General features: G+C 55.9%; 1 long non-coding RNA gene across 2 annotated transcripts in view; it reads left to right on the top strand.

Annotated features, from left to right (window-relative positions):
* Positions 1 to 4629: 4629 nt before the first annotated feature.
* Positions 4630 to 18893, top strand: part of LOC119525109 — a 35973-nt gene continuing 21709 nt past the window's right edge. For both annotated transcript variants that reach the window (XR_005214924.1, XR_005214923.1), the window contains exons 1-2: positions 4630 to 4887; positions 11149 to 11316. This is a non-coding gene — a long non-coding RNA (uncharacterized LOC119525109). The remainder of the gene's footprint in view (positions 4888 to 11148; positions 11317 to 18893) is intronic.

The following is an 18893-nucleotide window of genomic DNA, read 5'->3' as shown; positions in this document are numbered from 1 at the left end:
TACCTGTGGTTTAGGCAGGTTGGGAGTGGGGCCTGGCTCAGATTCCATATACCTGTGGTGTAGACAGTTTGGGGCTGGGGCCCAGCTCAGAGCCCACATACTTGTGGGGTAGACAGGTACAGACTGGGGCCTGCCTTGGTGCCCATAACCCCAACATGTAGACAGGTGGAGCTGGATCTAGCTTGGAGCCCATATCCCCTCAGTGGAGGTGTGGAACCAGTTTTGTGCCCATATACCTTTGGAATAGAAAGGTGGAAGCTGGGGCCTGGCTCGGAGCCCACACCCAATATGTGGATGGATGTAGGCTGGTGGCAGCTTAAAGCCCATAAAACTGTGATGTAGACATGTGGAGGGTGGGACTAAGCTTGGAGCTCATATTCCTGTAACGTAGATGCATGGAAGCTTTGGTTCAACTCAGAGCCCATATTCCCACAATGTAGATGGGTGGAAGATGGGTCCAGGCTCCAAGCCTATATATTTTGGGTTAGAGAGTTGGAGCCTGGGAACCAACTCAGAGTCCATATCCCCACAAGGTAGACTCCTAGAGCCTGGTGTCTGGCTTGGAGACTATATACCTATCGGGTAGACAGGTAGAGGCTGGGCCCAGCTCAGAGACCAAACAACTGTTTTAGACAGGTTGAAGCGTGGGGCCCAGCCAGGGGTCCATATACCTGTGGGGTAGATGGCTGTAGGCTGGGGCACAGCTCAGAGCCCCTATCCCCAAATTGTTGTCAGGTGGATCCTGGGACCCATCTTGGAACCCATATACCTCTGGGGTAGAGAGGTGGAGGCTGGGCCCAGCCTAGAGCCCATATTCCCACCATGTAGATGTGTGGAGGTGTGTGGCTCCACTTGGAGCTCATATACCTGGGGGTACAGATAGGTGGGGACTATGTCCCAGCTTGGAGCCCATATCCCCACAGTGTAGACAGGTGGAGACTGGGGCCCAATTTGGAGTCCATATACCTGTGGGGTAGAAACATTGAGGCTGCGGTCTGGTTTGTAGCTCATATTTCTTCAGTGAAGATAGGTGGAGGCTGGGGCCCACCTTGAAGCCCATATACCTGTGGGGCAGACAGGTGGAGGTTAGAGACCTGTTCTGAACTCATATCCCCAGAGTGCAGACTGGTTGAAGAGTGGGGCCTGGCTTGGAGCAAATATACCTGTGGTGTAGACAGGTGGAGACTGGGGTCCATCTTGTAGTCCATATACCTGTGGGGTGACAAGTGGAGACTGGAGCATGGCTTCGAGCCCATATCACCACAGTGTAGATGGGTGGAGGCTGGGCCCAGCTTGGAGCCAATATACCTGTACGATTGATAGGTGGCAGCTTGGGCCTGGCTCGGAGTCCATTAACTGTGGTGTAGACAGGTTGAGGCTAGAGGCTAACTTGGCTCGCATAACCCCACACTGTAGATGGATGAGGCTGAAGCACAGCTTGGAGCCCCTGTCCCCAAAATGTAGATGGGTTGGGACATAGGGACTGGCTCATTGTCCATATAATTGTGCTGTAGAGAGGTGGAGGCTCTGGCCTGCCTTGGACCCCAAATAACTCAGCTGTATACATGTGGATGCATGGGGCCCAGCCCAAATCCCATATACCTGTTAGGCAGATTGGTGGATTAGTGGAGGCTGAGGTCTGGCTTGGAGCCCATATCTACACAGTTTAGATGGGTGTAGGCTTGGGCCCATTTTAGAGCCCATATACCTGTGGTGTAGGCAAGTGGACACTGTGGCTCAGCATTGAACCTATATACCTGTGAGCTAGAGAGGTGGAGGCTGGGGACTAGCTCGGTGCCCATATCCACACAATGTAGATGGTTAGGAGTCCTGGCGCCCAGCTTGGAGCCCATTTCTCTGTGGTATAGACAGGTGGAGGGTGGGCTGGTTCGGAGCCCTTATCCCCACAGTGTAGATGGATGTAGGCTGGGTCCCAGCTTGGATCCATATACCCATGTGTAAAGGAGTAGAGGCTGGGGCCTGGCTTGGAGCCATATTCCCACGGTTTAGATGGGTGTAGGCTGGGCCCAGATTGGAGCTCATATACATGTGGTGTAGACAGGTCGAGGCTGAAGCCTGACTTGGAGCCCAAAATAACTTTGGTGTAGATGGGTGGAGCCTGTTGTAGACAGGCTTGTGCCCATATTCCCACAATGTAGAAGGGTAGAGGCTGGAGTCTGCCTCGGACCCCATATGCCTGTGGTACACAGAGGAGGAGCCTGGGATTCTGCTTAGAGCCACGACACCTTGGGATAGATGGGTGGAGGCTGCAGCGTGGCTCAGGGCCTATATGTTTACAATGTAGATGGGTGGAAGCCTGTGGCCCAGCTCAGAGTCCATATAACTGGGTTAGAGAGATGGAGGTTGGGGCCTGGTAGAGACCAAATAACTGTGGTGTAGACAGATAGAGGCTGGGGCTCAGCTTGGAACCCATATATCTCTAGGGTAGACAGGTGGAGCTTGGGAGCCTGCTCAGAGCCCATATTACCAGTGTAGTCAGTGGAGGCTAGGGCCTGGTTAGGATCCCATATCCACATAGTATAGATGGGTGGAAGTATAGGGCCTAACTTGGAACCCATATAAATGTGGGGTACACGGGTGGAGGCTGGGGCCTGGCTCGAGCCCAAATCCCCACATTGTAGATAGGTGGAAGCTGGGGCAGGATTTGGAGCCTAAATCCATACAGCATAGACAGGTGGATGCTGGGGCCGGGCTTGGATCCCATATCCACATAGTATAGATGGGTAGAAGCATGGGGCACAGCTTGGAACCCATATAAATGGGGGGTAGACAGGTGGAGGCTGTGGCCAGCTTGAGCCCAAATCCCCACAGTGTAGACAGGTGGAGGCCGGGGACAGGCTCGGTGCCATTATTCCCGCATTGTGGATAGGTGGAGGCTGGGGCCCATCTCAGAGCCCGTATAACTTTGGTATAGACAGGTGGAGGCTGGAGCCTGGCTCAGAGCCCATATTCCCTCAATGTAAACATGCTTAAGTTAGGGCCCAGTTTGGGGCCCATATCCCCACAGTGTAGACATGTGGAGGTGTGGAGCTCAGCTTGCAGCCCATATGCCACTGGGGTTGACAGGTGGAGGCTAGGGTCTGGCTTGGGGCCCATATCCACACAGTGTACACAGACGGAGGATTGGGCACGGCTCATAACTCAAATTCCCGCAATGTATCCAGGTGGAGGCTGGGGCCCAACTTGGATCCAGTATATCTTTGGAGTAGACAGGTGGAGACTAGCACCCAGCTCAGAGACCATATTCCCACAATGTAGATGGGTGGAGATGCTGGGCCCAGCTTGGAGCCCATATTCCTGCCAGGTAGATGGGTGCATGTTGGTCCTGGCTGGGAGCCCACATCCCCACAGTGAAGATGACTGCAGGCTGGGGCACAGCTCAGAGCCTGTGCCGGTTTGGATGTATTATGGCCCCCAAAATGCCATTTTCCTTAATGCAGTCTTGTGAGAGGAAACATACTAGTGTTGATTAGGTTAGAATCTTTGGATGTTTCCATGAAGACACAACCTACACAACTGTGGGTAATACCTTTGATTAGATTATTTCCATGGAGGTGTGGGCCCACCCATTCAGTGTGGGTCTTGATTTAATCGCTGGAGTCCTATAAAAACAGCTCACAAACAGAAGGACCTCAGAGCAGCTGAGAGGGACATTTTGGAGATGGCTGCTGAAAGCAGACTTAGGCTGTCACCTTGCCCAGTGTTTGCTCTGGAGAAGCAAATAGTGGGCATGGTGCTCGGCTTTCACTGCCCGCCTGCCACAGTTGGCGTGGCTGGCGTGTGCGGGGCACCCGGCCGACATTTGGACATTTGGCTACAAGCAGGAAGCACTGGCCAACCACAGGCGGCGGGCGCCTCCTGTCTCAGCCTTCAGGCATAAGCCCTTCAGGCTAAGGAGCAGGGCGCTGGGGATGCAGAGAGGGGAGCCCGGGGCTGGAAGCTCCCGAGAGTGCGCTCGGGGTGCCGTGGTCCCTGCAGCCTCTTGGGAGAGCGCCCTGTGCCGGAGCTCAGTGCGGGGGTCTCTAGGCGGAAGAGCCCCTCCAGCCGCAAGGGTCACTCCGAACCCTACGCTCCCGCAGCCGAGCTCCCAAGCACGGGGACACGGAGCCCCGCGCTTGGACGGCCCGGAGAAGAGAGAGGCTCAACATTGCGCGGGCCCGGCGGCCGAGCCCTGCTCCCGGGGAAGCGCAACTTGGGGAGCGGGGTGCGGGCGCGCAGGCCTCGCAGCCGGTTCCCGCGAAGCCTGGCCCGGCCGGCGTGGAGCGCCAGAGCAGGGGACGGGCTTGGGGATGGCGGCTTCGGCGTGGGCCGGGGCTCGCGGCTCGACGCGGGAGGAGCCAGGGCCCCCGCACCCGGATCGGAGCCGGCGGAGTCCCAGAAGGGCGCAAGGACCGCGGGCTGGGGTTGGCCAAGGGAAGCGGTCTCCGAGGCCGAGACTGCAGGGGCCACCCCGGCAGGCGATCGGCGCCTTTTAGTGCACGGGGAGGGATGGGGGCGGAGCCGGGGAGGGGCGGCTTTGGGGCCGGGATTTAAAAAAAAATCTCTGGCGGCCGCGGCGCGGCTCTGGTCACTTCGCCACCGTGGCAGGCTGCGGGGCGCAGGCATGGCGGGGAGAGGCGGGGGCGGCCGGGCGGCCCACTGAATCGACCCGCCGCCCCTGGAGCAGCGCACATGTCAGGCCCCGAAAGCCCCGACCGGACTGAGCAGCCGCTCGGCCGCGCGGGGTCCCGTCGATCGCCCCGGCTCTGCCGCCGCCTCCCGCGTTCGCTCCGGCCGGGGAATCAGGGGACCGCAGCCGCCGCCAAGGACCAGGCTCGAGGCTACGCGCGGGGCGCCGCAACTTCGCCGCCAGCCGGGGCCGCCACGGTAAGTCTACCTGGGTGGCCGACCCCAGGCCCGCCTCACCGCGGTCACCCGAGCACGCGCCGCAGTGGCCGCGACGAGGCCAAGACGAGGCCGGGCGCGAGCTTCCCGGGGCCGCCGGGTGATGGCGGCGGTGGTGGCGGCGGTGGTGCCTACGGGTAGGGTGGCAACGCGGCGCCGGCCGCCCGCGGGCCCCGTTGCCCCGGCCTGGCAGATGCCCGCGCGCTCGGGTGTCCCGGACCTCTAGGAAAGCGGCGGGCCGGAAGCGCGATGCCGTCGCGGCCATTCCGGGCTGCCAGGGCCGGCGGTGAAAGCGCCGACCGGGCTCCGGCCAGGCCCCGCGGCATCTGCGCTTGGTCCGAGCCTCAGAGGGGACCCGAGGTGTGCGGGTTTGAATGTATTATGTCCCCCAGGAAAAACCATATTCTTTGATGCAGTCTTGTGGGGCAGACTTTTTCGTGCTGATTAGATTTGCATGGAAATGCACCCCACCCAACTGTAGGTGATAACTCTGAAGAGATATTTCCATGGAGGCGTGGCCCCACCCATTCAGGTGGCCCATGATCAGTGGAACCATATAAATGAGCTGATGGGCAGAGGGAACTCAGTGCAGCTGTGAGTGATGTTTTGAAGAGGAGCCACAGACAAGAGGGACACTTGGAAGAAAGCACAGGAGCTGCAGATAGGAGACAGTTTGAAAACCACCGTTGAAAGCAGACTCTCTCTCCGGAGAAGCTGAGAGAGGACAAATATCCCAAGTGCAACTAAAAGTGACGTTTTTGAGGAACTGCTGCCTAGAGAACAACGTCCTGGGAGAAAGCCATTTTGAAACCAGAACTTTGGAGCAGACGCCAGCCACGTGCCTTCCCAGCTAACAGAGGTTTTCCGGACACTTCTGGCCATCCTTCAGTGAAGGTACCGGATTGTTGATGCCTTATCTTGGACACTCTATGACCTTAAGACTGTAACTGTGAAACCAAATAAACCCCCTTTATAAAAGCCAATCCATCTCTGGTGTTTTGCATTCTGGCAGCATTAGCAAACTAGAACACAGGGGAACCTGAGCCCTGCAGCGTCCCCGCCTGATGCACCAATGGGTCCAGCTGAAGCCTAAGGGTCGGGCTCCACCTAGTCGCGCGGGGGCTTCCCTGCAGAGCCTGCGGCATGATGGGCGCGTGTGCCTCGGGCCCCCTGCGTGTTCGGGGCGCCCCTTTCCCCTGCCTCGCCCCAGGGTTCAGTAGAGGCAGGAGCACCGGGGCCCAGGAGCTGGCTGCTGTGTGGAGCGCTCAGGGCGGCGACACTTGGGAGGGAGAGCCCAGGGTTCTGAAACAGGCACAGGGGCCTGGAGACACACTCAGGCAGGGGCCCGTACACGCCCACCTCCTGGCCCCAAAGTGCCATATCCCTCAGGCCAGCTGCCTGGCTCCCCAGGCGTGGTTCCCTGGGCACGTTGTGGACAGTGGCTTGAGCCAGCCCTGGGAATGGTCTGGAATTGCTGCCTGGAGGGAGAATCCACAAGGTGACCCTGCTCTCCTGGAGGTACCAGGTAGAGCTCCAGTCCCTGAGTGCCAAGTGGGTGAGAGAGCCACAGGCCTGCTCCTGGCCGATGCAGGGGAGGGAGACTGGCCTTGGGGGCTTCCAGGTGAGGTGACCACTGGATTCACCCTCCCACCACAATTCAAATTCAGTAGGGGGAGGACATCAGAGCTTCCCAAATTGGAATTGGGGTGGGTGGTAGGGCCACCCCAGACCTCTTTTGCCCTGGTTATCCCTTTGGTAGGAGGAGAATATTATCCACAACCTTCACAATTCTTCATCCATAATATTCAGCATACAAAGTTAAGAAGCATACTTTAAAATAAGACCGAATGATATGTTATTTAAATAAAAATGTATTTAAAACCATAGGGCTGTACAACACAAACAATAAACCCTAATGTAAACAATGGCCTCTGGTTGATAGTATAATTATAATGATACTGTTTCATCAATTGTAGCAAACATACCACACTAATGCACAATGTGGGTAATAGGGCAAACAATGCTGGAGTAGTGTTCTAGTTTGCTAATGCTGCCAGAATGCAAAACACCAGAGATGGATTGGCTTTTATAAAAGGGGGGTTATTTGGTTACAAAGTTGCAGTCTTAAGGCCATAAAGTGTCCAAGGTAACACATCAGCAATTGGGTACCTTCCCTGGAGGATGGCCGGTGGTGTCTGGAAAACCTCTGTTAGCTGGGAAGGCACATGGCTGGCATCTGCTCCAAAGTTCTGGTTTCAAAATGGTTTTCTCCCAGGATGTTCCTCTCTAGGCTGCAGTTCCTCAAAAACATCACTCTTAGTTGCACTTGGGATATTTGTCCTCTCTCAGCTTCTCTGGAGCAAGAATTTGCTTTTAACAGCTGTCTTCAAACTGTCTCTCATCTGCAGCTCCTGTGCTTTCTTCAAAGTGTCCCTCTTGGCTGTAGCTCCTGGTTGAAATTTCAGTCACGGCTGCACTGAGTTCCCTCTGCCTGTCAGCTCATTTTTATGGTTCCACTGATCAAGGCCCACCCTGAATGGGTGGGGCCATGCCTCCATGGAAATATCTAATCAGAGTTATCACCTACAGTTGTGTGGGGCACATTCCATGGAAACACTCAAAGAATTCCAATCTAATCAGCACTAAAATGTCTGCCCCACAAGATTGCATCAAAGATAATGGCGTTTGGGGGACATAATACATTCAAACCAGCACACTCCTCTTTTGCCCCTTCAAACGAAGGCTGAAAAATCCTGTTGATAGGAAAACAAGCAGCTCCAACAGGGCTTTTCACCCAGGAGCCACGGCTTCCCCCTGGAGGAGATAGCTGACTCTGGAAACAGGATTAACACTTAGATCACAGGTACTAAAAGCTTTAGAAACATTGATTCAATCAGCATCACACCAGAAGAAATTTTATTATTTTGTTATGATTATCCCATTTTACAAGTGAAGAAAGAGAGAGGGTGAGTCATTTGCCCAAGGGCACACTGTTGAGAAGGGGTGAACTTGGGTTTTAGATCCTGGCAGCCTTTTTCAGAGTCCATGGGATTCATGCTCAAAGGTGGACAGTTGTGACAGGAGTGGGGCTGGAGAGAGGGCATCCAAGGGGCATGGAATGTAGGTCCACAACTGCTGTTGGATCAGTGGGGGCTTGAAGGTTGACATTTGAGATAGGGGTTCCATGGACAGGAGATGGTCCAGGGGCCATTGAGGGTGGGTCCACGGCTGCTGGTGGATCAATGACTGTTGGGGCAGGGGTTCTGCAGATGGGAAGTGGTCCAAGGGTCTCTGAGTGTAGGTCCATGACTCTCAGTTAATCAGCAGGGGCTGGAAGGTGGACAGTCGGGACAAGTGTTCTGCACATGGGATGTCATCCAAGGGGCATCAAGTGTGGGTCCACAACTGCTGGTGGATGAGTGGGAGCTCTAAGATGGATGGTGGAGACAGGAGGTCTGCAGGTGGGAGGTGATCCAAGTTTCACCATGTACAGGTGTGCAGCTGCTGGTGAATAAGTGGGATCTCAAAAATGGACAGTTGGTGCATAGGGTCCACAGGCAGGAAGTGGTCCAAGGGACACTGAGTGTGGGACCATGGCTGCTGGTGGGTCAGTGGGGGCTTGAAGGTGGACAGTTCTGACAGGAGTTTTGCAAACTGGAGGTCATCCAAGGATCAGTATGTGTTGTTCCATGACTGCTGGTAGATCAGCACAGGCTTGAAGGTGGATGGTTGGGACAGGGTTTGGCATGTGGGAGGTGGTAAAATGGTTGCAGTTTGTGGGTCTGTGGCTGCAGGTACATCATCAGAGGCTTGAAGGTGGACAGTTCTGGCAGGACTTGTGCACACTGGAAGTCATCGAAGGGGCATTGAGTGTGGGTCCATGACTTCTGGTTGATCAGCTGGGGTTTGAAGTTGGGCAATTGGGACATGGGTTCTACAGGTGGTAGGTAGTTCAGTTGTTGCTGCTTGCAGGTCTGTGGCTGCCAGTATATTGTCATCTTGAAAGTGGACAGTACTGACAGGAGTTGTGTACACCTGCTGTCTTCCAAGGGGCAGTGTGTGTTGTTTCACCAATGCTGGTGGATCAGTGGGGGCTTGAAGTTGTGCAGTTGGGACAGGGGTTCTGCAGGTGGCTGGTGGTGCAAGGATCAGTGACTGCATGTCCGCTTCTGCTGGTGGATCACTGAGGGCTCGAAGCTGGATGACTGAGACAGGGGTTGTGCAGGTGGTTGGTCTACTGTGGGTCCACAGGTGTCAGTGGATCAGTGTGACTGCGGGCAGCCTGGGGAGCTGCCACCACCACGTCTCCTCAGGGACCTGGAGGGCTCTGGGATGGGGCAGGGAGGGGGACTCCCAGTACCATGGTGTGGTTTAGCCCAGAGTCCTGCCCCTGCCCAAAGCCATGACCAACTCACTGCAGGTGGGTCTGGGGTCTCCATGGGGAACATGCTCACCCCTCACCTACCAGTGCTGCCCCCACTCCCTTTGCTGGTGGAGCTTCAGGCTCTGACACTGGGTCTGTGGACTGAGAACTTCAGGGCAGGGGAGACCCCAGTGCAGAGGTGGGTGCTGGGGAGGCTCCCACACCAGCAGGGGCCTTGCGCTCAGGAAATGCATGTCTGGGCCAGTCACACTCGTGCCTCCTGGGCTGGGCTGGGAACAGTCCAGGGGTGTGAAAGCAGCTCCTGCCTCAATGCCTTCCCCCTAACAGCAGGAGCTCACTGGGGTCCGCAGGCCCAGTCTAATGGGACAGTGTCTCCCTGGCTCCCTGACCCCCTGGGGTGATCATATGATGAACTCTTAGCAGAGGGGCTCTGCAGGGTTTCCACAGAAGATCTGACAGGGAGCAGCAGCCCCATCACTGCCATTCCAGGGAAAGGACTGCTGGTCTCTGTCCCCTGATGAGCCACTGGGCTCCCAGGAAGGGTCTCCTCACCCCCTCACACCTGTCAAGTTCTCTCCTCAGCCACTGTGACATTTTTCCAGTTGTGGGAACTGGATGTTCACACCCCCTGGCCAGTCCTGCTGTCATTTATGCCTCTGTCATTTCCTCCCTGGCCCCAGCACTAGGACACCCCCCCCACCTCCCACAGCTTCCTCCTCTGTGTCCTCATCACACCCGGGGTGATGCCTGTGTGTGCTCATCAGATTCCTGCCTGCCCTTCCCCAGGAGGGGGCACAGGGTCACCCTGGCTTTATCCGGTGCCTCTGTGTCCCACTCCTGGGCATGGCACCAGCACAGGGAGGTGCTCAAGCATGTCCCTGCCCCCCACCTTATATGACTCTGCCCCTGTGGGGTCATGATGTCCCAAGTCAGCAGATGCAGCCCCGATAAAGCCTGGGGTCAGACCACCCAGGACAGAGTTTCTCCCCATCCCTGTACTTGCCATCCACCTTCAGGCAGGTGACTTCCACAGCCCTCTACTTTCAACTGTGCATGTGTTGATGCTGGGAAGCAGCCCATGCTGTGGGCACCAGCTGTGGGGTGTGCATGCAAGGCCCTGGACTCAGGGATGGCAAAGCCACCTCTCACCCATCCTAGCCGCACAGGAAATGCATTAGGCCCTGCAGAGTCTTCTGCCAGGTGCTTGCTAGCTTGAGGACCTTCTTGTGCTGCCCAATCTTGGAGTGTCTGATGGGGGAAGTGACAGTCAGCCCTCAAGCCTGTCCATTCCAGAGCAGGGGTCCAGGGGATGCACAGGGACAGTGCAGACACCCTGTCTGCTGCCAAGAGACACCCCTCCCCTCATGGAGAAAAGCCAGGCTGGAGGTCCTGTAGGGCTGGACCTGATGAGGAGCAGACCCTGCTGTGTGGGGTGATGAGGGGAAGGGTGCTGAGCTCTGGGGGGACAGAGATGCCTGAGGGGTGGAAGGAGGAATTCTGAGTGGCCCAGCCTGTGGGATTCAGGGAGGAGACACAGAGCAGGGGCCACACCAGGGTTCCCAGCTGCCTTCCCAGGAGCCCAGGCCCCAAGGCTGACAATAGGTGGGGACTCGGCATTGCAGAGGTGCAGAGAGCAGGCCACCTTGCACCTGTGCACAGGGGTCTGTGTGGAGAAGGACCCCCACATGTGCACATGGTATCAGGGAAGACCACCACCCTCCCTCACCTGCACACACAGCCCCTCACTCTCTTCTGCACCTGTGCACCAGCTTCCAGGCCAGTTCCTACCAAACTCTGAGTGTTGGATTGTACCAATCCAGGCTTGGCGGCAGGCGTGACTTTGGTTTCCCTCCACACAGGTGGATTTGGCTGGAAGCAGGGGGATGAGGAACACACAGAAGAGGACCTGGCTTCTGTCATCCCATCAACAGTCCTCAGTGATTCTCCCATGAACAGCATGTGGGAATGTGGCCCCAGGCCTGGCCTTCCCCACAAGGTGATGATGGTGGAGCACACCAGGATGGCAGGTGAGTGTGAGGGGACCATGGCTACCTGGGCGGCTGAGGAGGGTGCACCCTCTGCCCTCACAGGCAGGTGAGGCTGCACAGACCACAGAGGACAGGAGGGCTGGGGCTTCGGGATGACAGGGTGGGTGAGGGTGTAGAATGAGACCCAGCTAGGAGCCCATATACCTGTGGGGTACATGAGCAGAGGCTGGGGATCAGCTCAGAGCCCATATCTCCCCAAAGTAGATGGGTGGAGTCATGGAGCCCAGCTTGGAGCCCATATTACTATGGAATAGACTGGTAGAGTCTAGGGCCTGGCTCTGAGCCCATATCCCCACAGTATAGATGGGTGGAGGTATGGGCCAAAGTGAGGAGCCCCAATACCTGTGGGTAGATGGGTGGAAGCTGGGGCCCAGCTCAGAACCATATACCCATGGAAAAGAAAGGGGGAGTCTGGGTTCCTGCTCATAGCCCATACACCTGTTGGGTAGACAGGTAAAGCCTGGGATGTGGCTGGGAACCATATCCCCACAGGGCAGACAGGTGTAGCCTGGAGTCCAGCTTGGAGCCCATATTCCTATGGTGTCGACTGGTGGAGCCGTGGGGCCCAGCTTGGAGCACATATACCTGTGATGTAGGTGGGTGGAGGCTGGGATCTGGCTGGGAACCCATATCACCACAGTGTATACAGTTGTAGTCTGAGGCCTAGCCAGGAGCCCATATACCTATGGTGTAGATAGTTCAAGACTAGAAACTGGCTTACAGCCCAGATAACTGTGGTGTAGACAGGTGGAGATGTGAGGCCCAGGTTGGAGTCCGTACACCTGTGGGGTAGATGGCTGAGGGCTGGGGCCCACCTCAGAGCCCATATTCCCACAGTGTAGATGGGTGCAGGCTGGGACCTAGCTTGGACCCCATATATCTCTGCAGTAGACAGGTGGAGGATAGGGCCTGGCTTGAAACTCATAGCCTCACAGTGTAGACAGGTGGAGGCTGGAGCCCTGATTGGAGCCTGTGTACCTCTGTGGCAGACAGGTGGAGGCTGGGACACTGCTCAGAACCCATATTCCCACAAGTTAGACAGGTGGAGGCTGGAGCCCATCTCAGAGCCCATATATCTGTGAGGTCAACAGGTGGAGAGGCTGGGGCCTGTCTTGGAGCCCATATTCCCACAATGTAGATGGGTGGAATCTGGGGTGTGGCTTGGAGCCCATATCCCCACAGTGTAAACAGGTGGGGGTGTAGACCTGTCTTGTTGCCCATATAACTATGGTGTAGACAGGTGGATGCTGTGGCCCAGCTTTGAGCCCAAATGTCTGTGGGTAGCCAGTTGGATGCTAGGGCTTGGCTTGGAGCCCATATCCACACAATATAGACATTTGGAGGCGTGGGGCCCCGCTTGGAGCCCATGTACCTGTGGGTATATGGGTGGAGGCTGGGGTCTTTGGAACCCATATAGCTGTGGTGAAGACAGGTGGAGGTGTGGGGCCCAACTTGTAGCACATACAACTGTGGGGTGGGTGGGTGGAAACTGGAGCCTGGCTAGGAGCCCACATCCACACAGTTTACATGGGTGGAGGCTGGGCCCGGATTGGAGACCATATATCTGTGGGATTGTCAGGTGAAGGCTAGGGCCCAGCTCAGAACCCATGTAATTGTGGTATAGATAGGTCAAAACTAGAGCCTGACTTGGAGCCCAAATAACTGTAGTGTAGACAGGTGGAGATGTGGGGCCCAGCTTGGAGGCCATGTAGCTGTGGGGTAGATGGCTGGAGGCCGGGGCCCAGCTCGGTGCCCATATCCACACAGTGTAGACATCTGGAGTCTAGGGCCCAGATTGGAGCCCATATAACTGTGGGGTGAATGGGTGGAGGCTGGGACTCAGTTCAGTGCTCATATCCACACAGCATAGACAGGTAGAGGCATGGGGCCTGGCTCAGAGCCCATATCTACACAGTGTAGACAGGTGGAGGTGTGGGGCCCAGCTTGGACCTCATATACATGTGGGGTAAATGGGTGGAGACTGGGGCCCAGCTCGAGCCCAAATCCTCACAGTGCAGATGGGTGGAGGCTGGGGCACGACTCAGAGCCCATATACCCACAGTGTAGACTGTTGCAGATTGGGGCCCAGCTAGGAGCACATATACCTGTTGGGTAGGTGGGTGGAGGCTGGGGTCTAGCTCAGAGCCCATATCCCTAAAGTATAGATGGGTGTAGGCTGGGGCCCAGCTTGGTACCCATATACCTGTGGTGTAGACAAGTGGATTCTGGGGTCAGGCTCAGTGCACATATTCCCATATTGTGAAAGGGTGGAGGCTGGGACTTGGCTCAGAGTTCAAATTCCCTCAATTTAGATGAGTTTAGGCTGGGGCCCAGCTTGGAACCCAAATGCCTGTAAGGTTGACAGGTGGAGGCTAAGGCCCAGCTCAGAGCCAATATACCTGTGGACACTTTGAGGCTGGAACCTAGCTCAGAACATAAATAACTGTGGTGGAGACAGGTGGATACTTGGAGCCCAGCCTGGAGCCCATGTGCCTTCGTGGTAGATGGTTGGAGGTCAGGACCCAGCTCAGAGCCCATATTCCCAATGTCTCTACGTGTGGAGGCTGGGGCCCAGCTCAGAGGCCATACACCTGTGGTGTAGACTGGTGGAGGCTGGGTCCCAGCTTGGAGCCCATATACTGTTGGGTAGACAGGTGGAGGCTAGGGCCCATAAACCCATGGTGTACACGGTGTAGAGATGTGGAGCCCAGCTTGTAGCCCACATACATGTGGTGTAGACTGATAGAAGCTGGGGTCCAGCTAGAAACCCATATCCCCACAGGGTAGACAGGTGTGGTCTGAGGCTGATCTTGGAGCCTATATACCTCTGTGGTAGACAGGAGGAGGCTGGGGCCTGGCTCAGAGCCCATATAACTGTGGTGTAGACAGGTGGAGGTTGTGGCCTGTCCCGGAGCCCATATCCCCACAGTGTAGTTGGTTGGAGGCGTAGGGCCCAGCTTGAAGCCATACACCTATGCTGTAGACAGGTTGAGGCTGATGCCTGTCTCAGAGCCCATATACCCATAATGTAGACAGGTTGTTGCATGGGGCACAGCTTGGGGCCCATATAAATTTGGTGTAGACAGGTGGAGGCTGGGTCCCAGCTCAGAGCACATCCACACAGTATAGACAGATAGAGGCAGGAGCCTGGCTTGGAGCCCATATACCTGTGGGGATGATAAGTGGAAGCTTACGCCCATCTTGGAGTCCATATCCCTCCAATGTAGACTGGTGGGTGCTGGGGCCTGGCTCAGAGTCCATGCACATCTGAGGTAGACTGGTGGAGGCTGGGGCCCAGCTCAGAGTCCATGCACATCTGGTGTAGACTGGTGGAGGCTGGGGCCTGATTAGGAAGTCATATACCTCTGGAATAGACAGGTGGAGGCTGTGGCACAGCTTTTGAGCCCATATACATGTTGGGTAGAAAAGTGGAGGCTTGGGCCCCTGAGGGAGCCCATGTCCCCACAGTGTAGTCAGGTGGAGGCTGGGGCCTGGCTCAGAGCCCACATCCCAATATGTAGATGGATGGAGGCTGGTGGCAGCTTAGAGCCCATAAAACTGTGCTGTAGACACGTGGAGGGTGGGGCTAAGCTTGGAGCCCATAAACCTATGGAGCAGATGGCTAGAGACCAGGGCCAGCTCAGGGCCCATATTTCTACAGTGTAGACAGTTGCAAACTGGGGCCCAGCTCAGAGCCCATAGCCAGACTATACAAGGATGGAGATGTGGGGTCCAGCTTGGAACCAATATACATGTGGGGATGACAGTAAGAGGCTGGGGCTTGGCTTGACACCATATCCCCACAGTGTAGATAGGTGGAGGCCAAGGCCTGGCTCGGAGCCCACATCCCTAAATTGTAGATGGGTAGAGGTGTGGGACCACATTTGGATTCAATATACCTGTGGTATAGACAGGTGGAGGCTGTGGTCCGGCTTGGAGCTCATTTAACTGTGGGGCAGACAGGTGGAGGCTGGGGCCTGCTTCACAGTTCTAGTCTCCACAATGTAGTTGCGTGGAGGCTGGGGTCTGGCTTGGAGCCCATACACCTGTGTGGTAGACAGGTGGATGTTAAGGCCCTTTTCAGAGCCCATATACATGTAGGGTAGAGAGGTGGAGGTTGGGCAGAGCTTGCTTCCAATATACCTGTTGAGTACAGAGGTAGAGGCTGGGACCCAGCTTGGAGCCCATATTTCTGCAATGTTGTCAGGCACAGTCTAAGACCTGACTCAGATGCATATAACTGTGGTGTTGGTAGGTGGAGGCTGAGGCCCAGCTTGGAGCCCATATACCTGTGGGATAGAAGCTGGAGGCTGGGGCGTGACTTGGAGCCCATATACCTGTTGGGTAGAGAGTTGGCAGCTAAGGCCCAGCTCAGAGCCCATATCCCCACCCTGTACATGGATGGAAGCTGGGGCACAGCTTGGAGCCCTTATCCCCACAATGCAGATTACTGGGCATGGGGCCTGACTTGTTGCCCTTATAACTGTAGTATAGATAGGTGGAGGCTGTGGCCTGGTTCGAACACCAGATAATTCCGCTGTAGACACATGGATGCATGGGGCCCAGCCCAAATCCCATAAACCTGTGCAGAAGATTGGTGGAGGCTAGGGTCCCACTTGGAGCCCATATCCATACACTGTAGATGGATGTAGGCTTGAGCTTATTTTGGAGCCCATAGACCTACAGTGCATGCAGGTGGACACTGTGGCTCAGCTTTGAATCCATGTACCTGTGGGCTACAGAGGGGAAGGCTTGGGCCTGGCTTGGTGCCCAAATCCACACAATGTGGACAAGGGGAGCATGGGGCAGTGCTTAGAGCTCATATAATGGCTGGATGTTGAGATCAAGCCCAAATCCCCACAGTGTAGACAGGTGGAGGACAGGGCCCAGCTTAAAGCCCATATCTCTTCAATATAGACTGGTGGTGGCTGGGGCTTGGCAGACTGCCCATATTCCCGCAATGTAGATAGGTAGATGCTGGGGCCCGGCTCAGAGCCCATATGCCGGTGGTGTAGACAGTTGCATGCTGGGATCCAGCTTGGAGCCCATATACCTGTGGGGTAGACAGGTGGAGGCTGGGACCCAGCTTGCATCCCATACTCCCATATTCTTTATGGGTGGAGGCTGGGGCTCTGCTTGGAGCCCATATCCCCACAGTGTAGACAGGTGCAGGCTGCAGCCCAGCTCAAAGCCCATATCCTCACAGTGTAGACAAGTGGAAGTGTGGGGCCCAGCTTGGAACCCATATACATGTGGAATATACAGGTAGAGGCTGGGGTCAGGCTCAAGCCCATATACCCACAGTGTAGACGGGTGGAGGCTATGGCCCAACTTATAGCCAGTATACCTCTGGGGTAGATGGGTAGATGCTGGGTCCAGATCAGAACCCATACTCCCAAAGAGTAGTCAGGTGGAAGCATGGGGCCCAGATTGGAGCCCATATACCACTGGGGTAGACAGGTGGAGGCTGGGGCCCAGCTTAGAGCCCATAGTCCCACAGTGTAGACATGTAGAGGCATGGAGCACCACCTGATGCTCATAAAACTGGAGTGAAGACATGTGGAGGTTATATGCTGGCTCAGAGCCCATATACCACAGTGTAGATACATGGAGACTTGGGCCCAGCTATGAGCCATTATCCCACAGTTTAGACATTGGAAACTAGGCCTAGCTCTGAGCCCATATACCTGTGGGTAGAAAGGAGGAGGCTTGGTTGCAGCTCAGAGCTCATATTCCAACAATGTAGACGGGTGGAGGCTGGGTTTGAGCTTGGAGCCCATATACCTGTGGGGTAGAAGGTGGATGCTGTGGCCTGTCTCGGAGCCCATATTTCCCCAAAGAAGACAGAACAAAGTTGGTGCCCAGCTTGGTGCCCACATACCTGTGGTGTAGACAGATGGATGCTGGAACCCTGCTCAGGACCCATTTTCCTGCAATCAAAATAGGTGGATGCTCTGGCCTGGCTTGGAGCCCATATCCCATCAATATAGACATTGGGTGCTGGGGCCCACCTTGGAACCCATATACCTGTAGGGTTGACCATTGGAGGCTGGGGACTGACTTGGAGCCCATATAACTTTGGTGTGGACAGCTTGAGACTGGAGCCTGGTTTGGAGCCCAAATAACTATGGCATAGACAGGTGGATGCATACAGCCCAGCATGGAACCCATATATCTGTGTGATAGATGGCTGGAGGCCGGGGTCCAGCTCAGAGCCCATATTCCTAAAGTGTAGATGGGTATAGGCTGGGCACGGGTCAGATCCCATATCCACACAGTGTAGATGGGTAGAGGCATTGAGCCCAGGTTGGAGCCCATATCCCCATAGTGTAGACAGGTGGGTGTGGGGGGCCAAGCTTCAGCCCATATCCCCACAAGGTAGAACGGTGGTGACATGGGGCCTGTTCAGAGCCCATATACCTGTGGTGTAAATAGGAGGAAGCTAGGGCCTGGCTCGAAGCCCAAATGACTGTGGTGTAGACATGTGGATGCTGGGTACCACCTCAGAACCCATATACATTTGGTGTAGATAGGTCGAGTCTGGGGCCCTGGTCAGAGCCCATATCCTCACCCTGTAGCCTGGTTGTGGCGTGGGGCCCAGCTTGGAACCCACATAAAAGTGCTATAGACAGGTGGATGCTGGGGTCCAGTTTGGATAATACATCCATACAGTATAGACGGATGGAGGCGTTGGGCCATCTTGAAGCCCATATACCTGTGGGGTGGACAGGTGGAGGCTGGGTGTGGCAGTGTCCATATTCTGACAGTATAGATAGTTGGAAGGGAGGGGTCAGCCTGGAGCCCATATCTGAAGAGTATAGACAGGGGGAGGCTGAGGCCCGACTTAGAGCTCATGTGATGACAGTGTAGATGAGTGGAGGCTGGTGCTCAGCTCCAAGTCCATATGCCCACAGTGTAGACAGGTAGAGGCGTGGGTCCCAGCTTGGAGCCCATGTTCCTGTTAGGAAGACATGTGGAGGCTGGGGCCTTCTTCAGAGCCCAAACACATGTGGTGTAGATGGGTGGATGCTACGGTCCAGCATGGAGCCCCTATACCTGTGGGATAGCTGTGTGGAGGCTGGTTCCCAGCTTGGCACCCATACACCTAGAGGGTAGACAGGTAGATGCTGGGGTCCGGCTTGGATACCATATCCCCACAATGTGCACGGGTGGAGGCCCAGGGCCCTGCTTGGAGCCCATATCACTGTGGGGTAGACAGGTGGTGGCTGGGGCCTAACTTGGAGCCCATATTACCACAGTGTACACAGATGGAGGTGAGAGCCCTTCTTGAAGCTGAAATAACTGTGGAGTAGACAGGTGGTGGATGGGGCCAGTGTGGAGCCAACATTCCTGTGGGGTAGGCAGGTTGAGAGTGGGGCCCAGCCTGGAGCCCACATCCCCACAGTGTTTGTGGGTGGAGACTGCGCCTGGTTCTGACACTATATTCCCTCAATTTAGATGGGTGGCAGCCCTAGGGCCCAGCTTGGAGTCAATATAACTGTGGTGTAGACAGGTGGAGGGTGGGCCTCGTTTGAAGCCCATATTCCCTCATGGTA

The sequence above is a fragment of the Choloepus didactylus genome, assembly GCF_015220235.1.
Source record: "Choloepus didactylus isolate mChoDid1 chromosome 23 unlocalized genomic scaffold, mChoDid1.pri SUPER_23_unloc7, whole genome shotgun sequence".
NCBI classification, from domain to species: domain Eukaryota; kingdom Metazoa; phylum Chordata; class Mammalia; order Pilosa; family Megalonychidae; genus Choloepus; species Choloepus didactylus.
The sequence above is the reverse complement of the archived record's forward strand: the minus strand, read 5'-3'. Positions and strand labels throughout refer to the sequence as shown.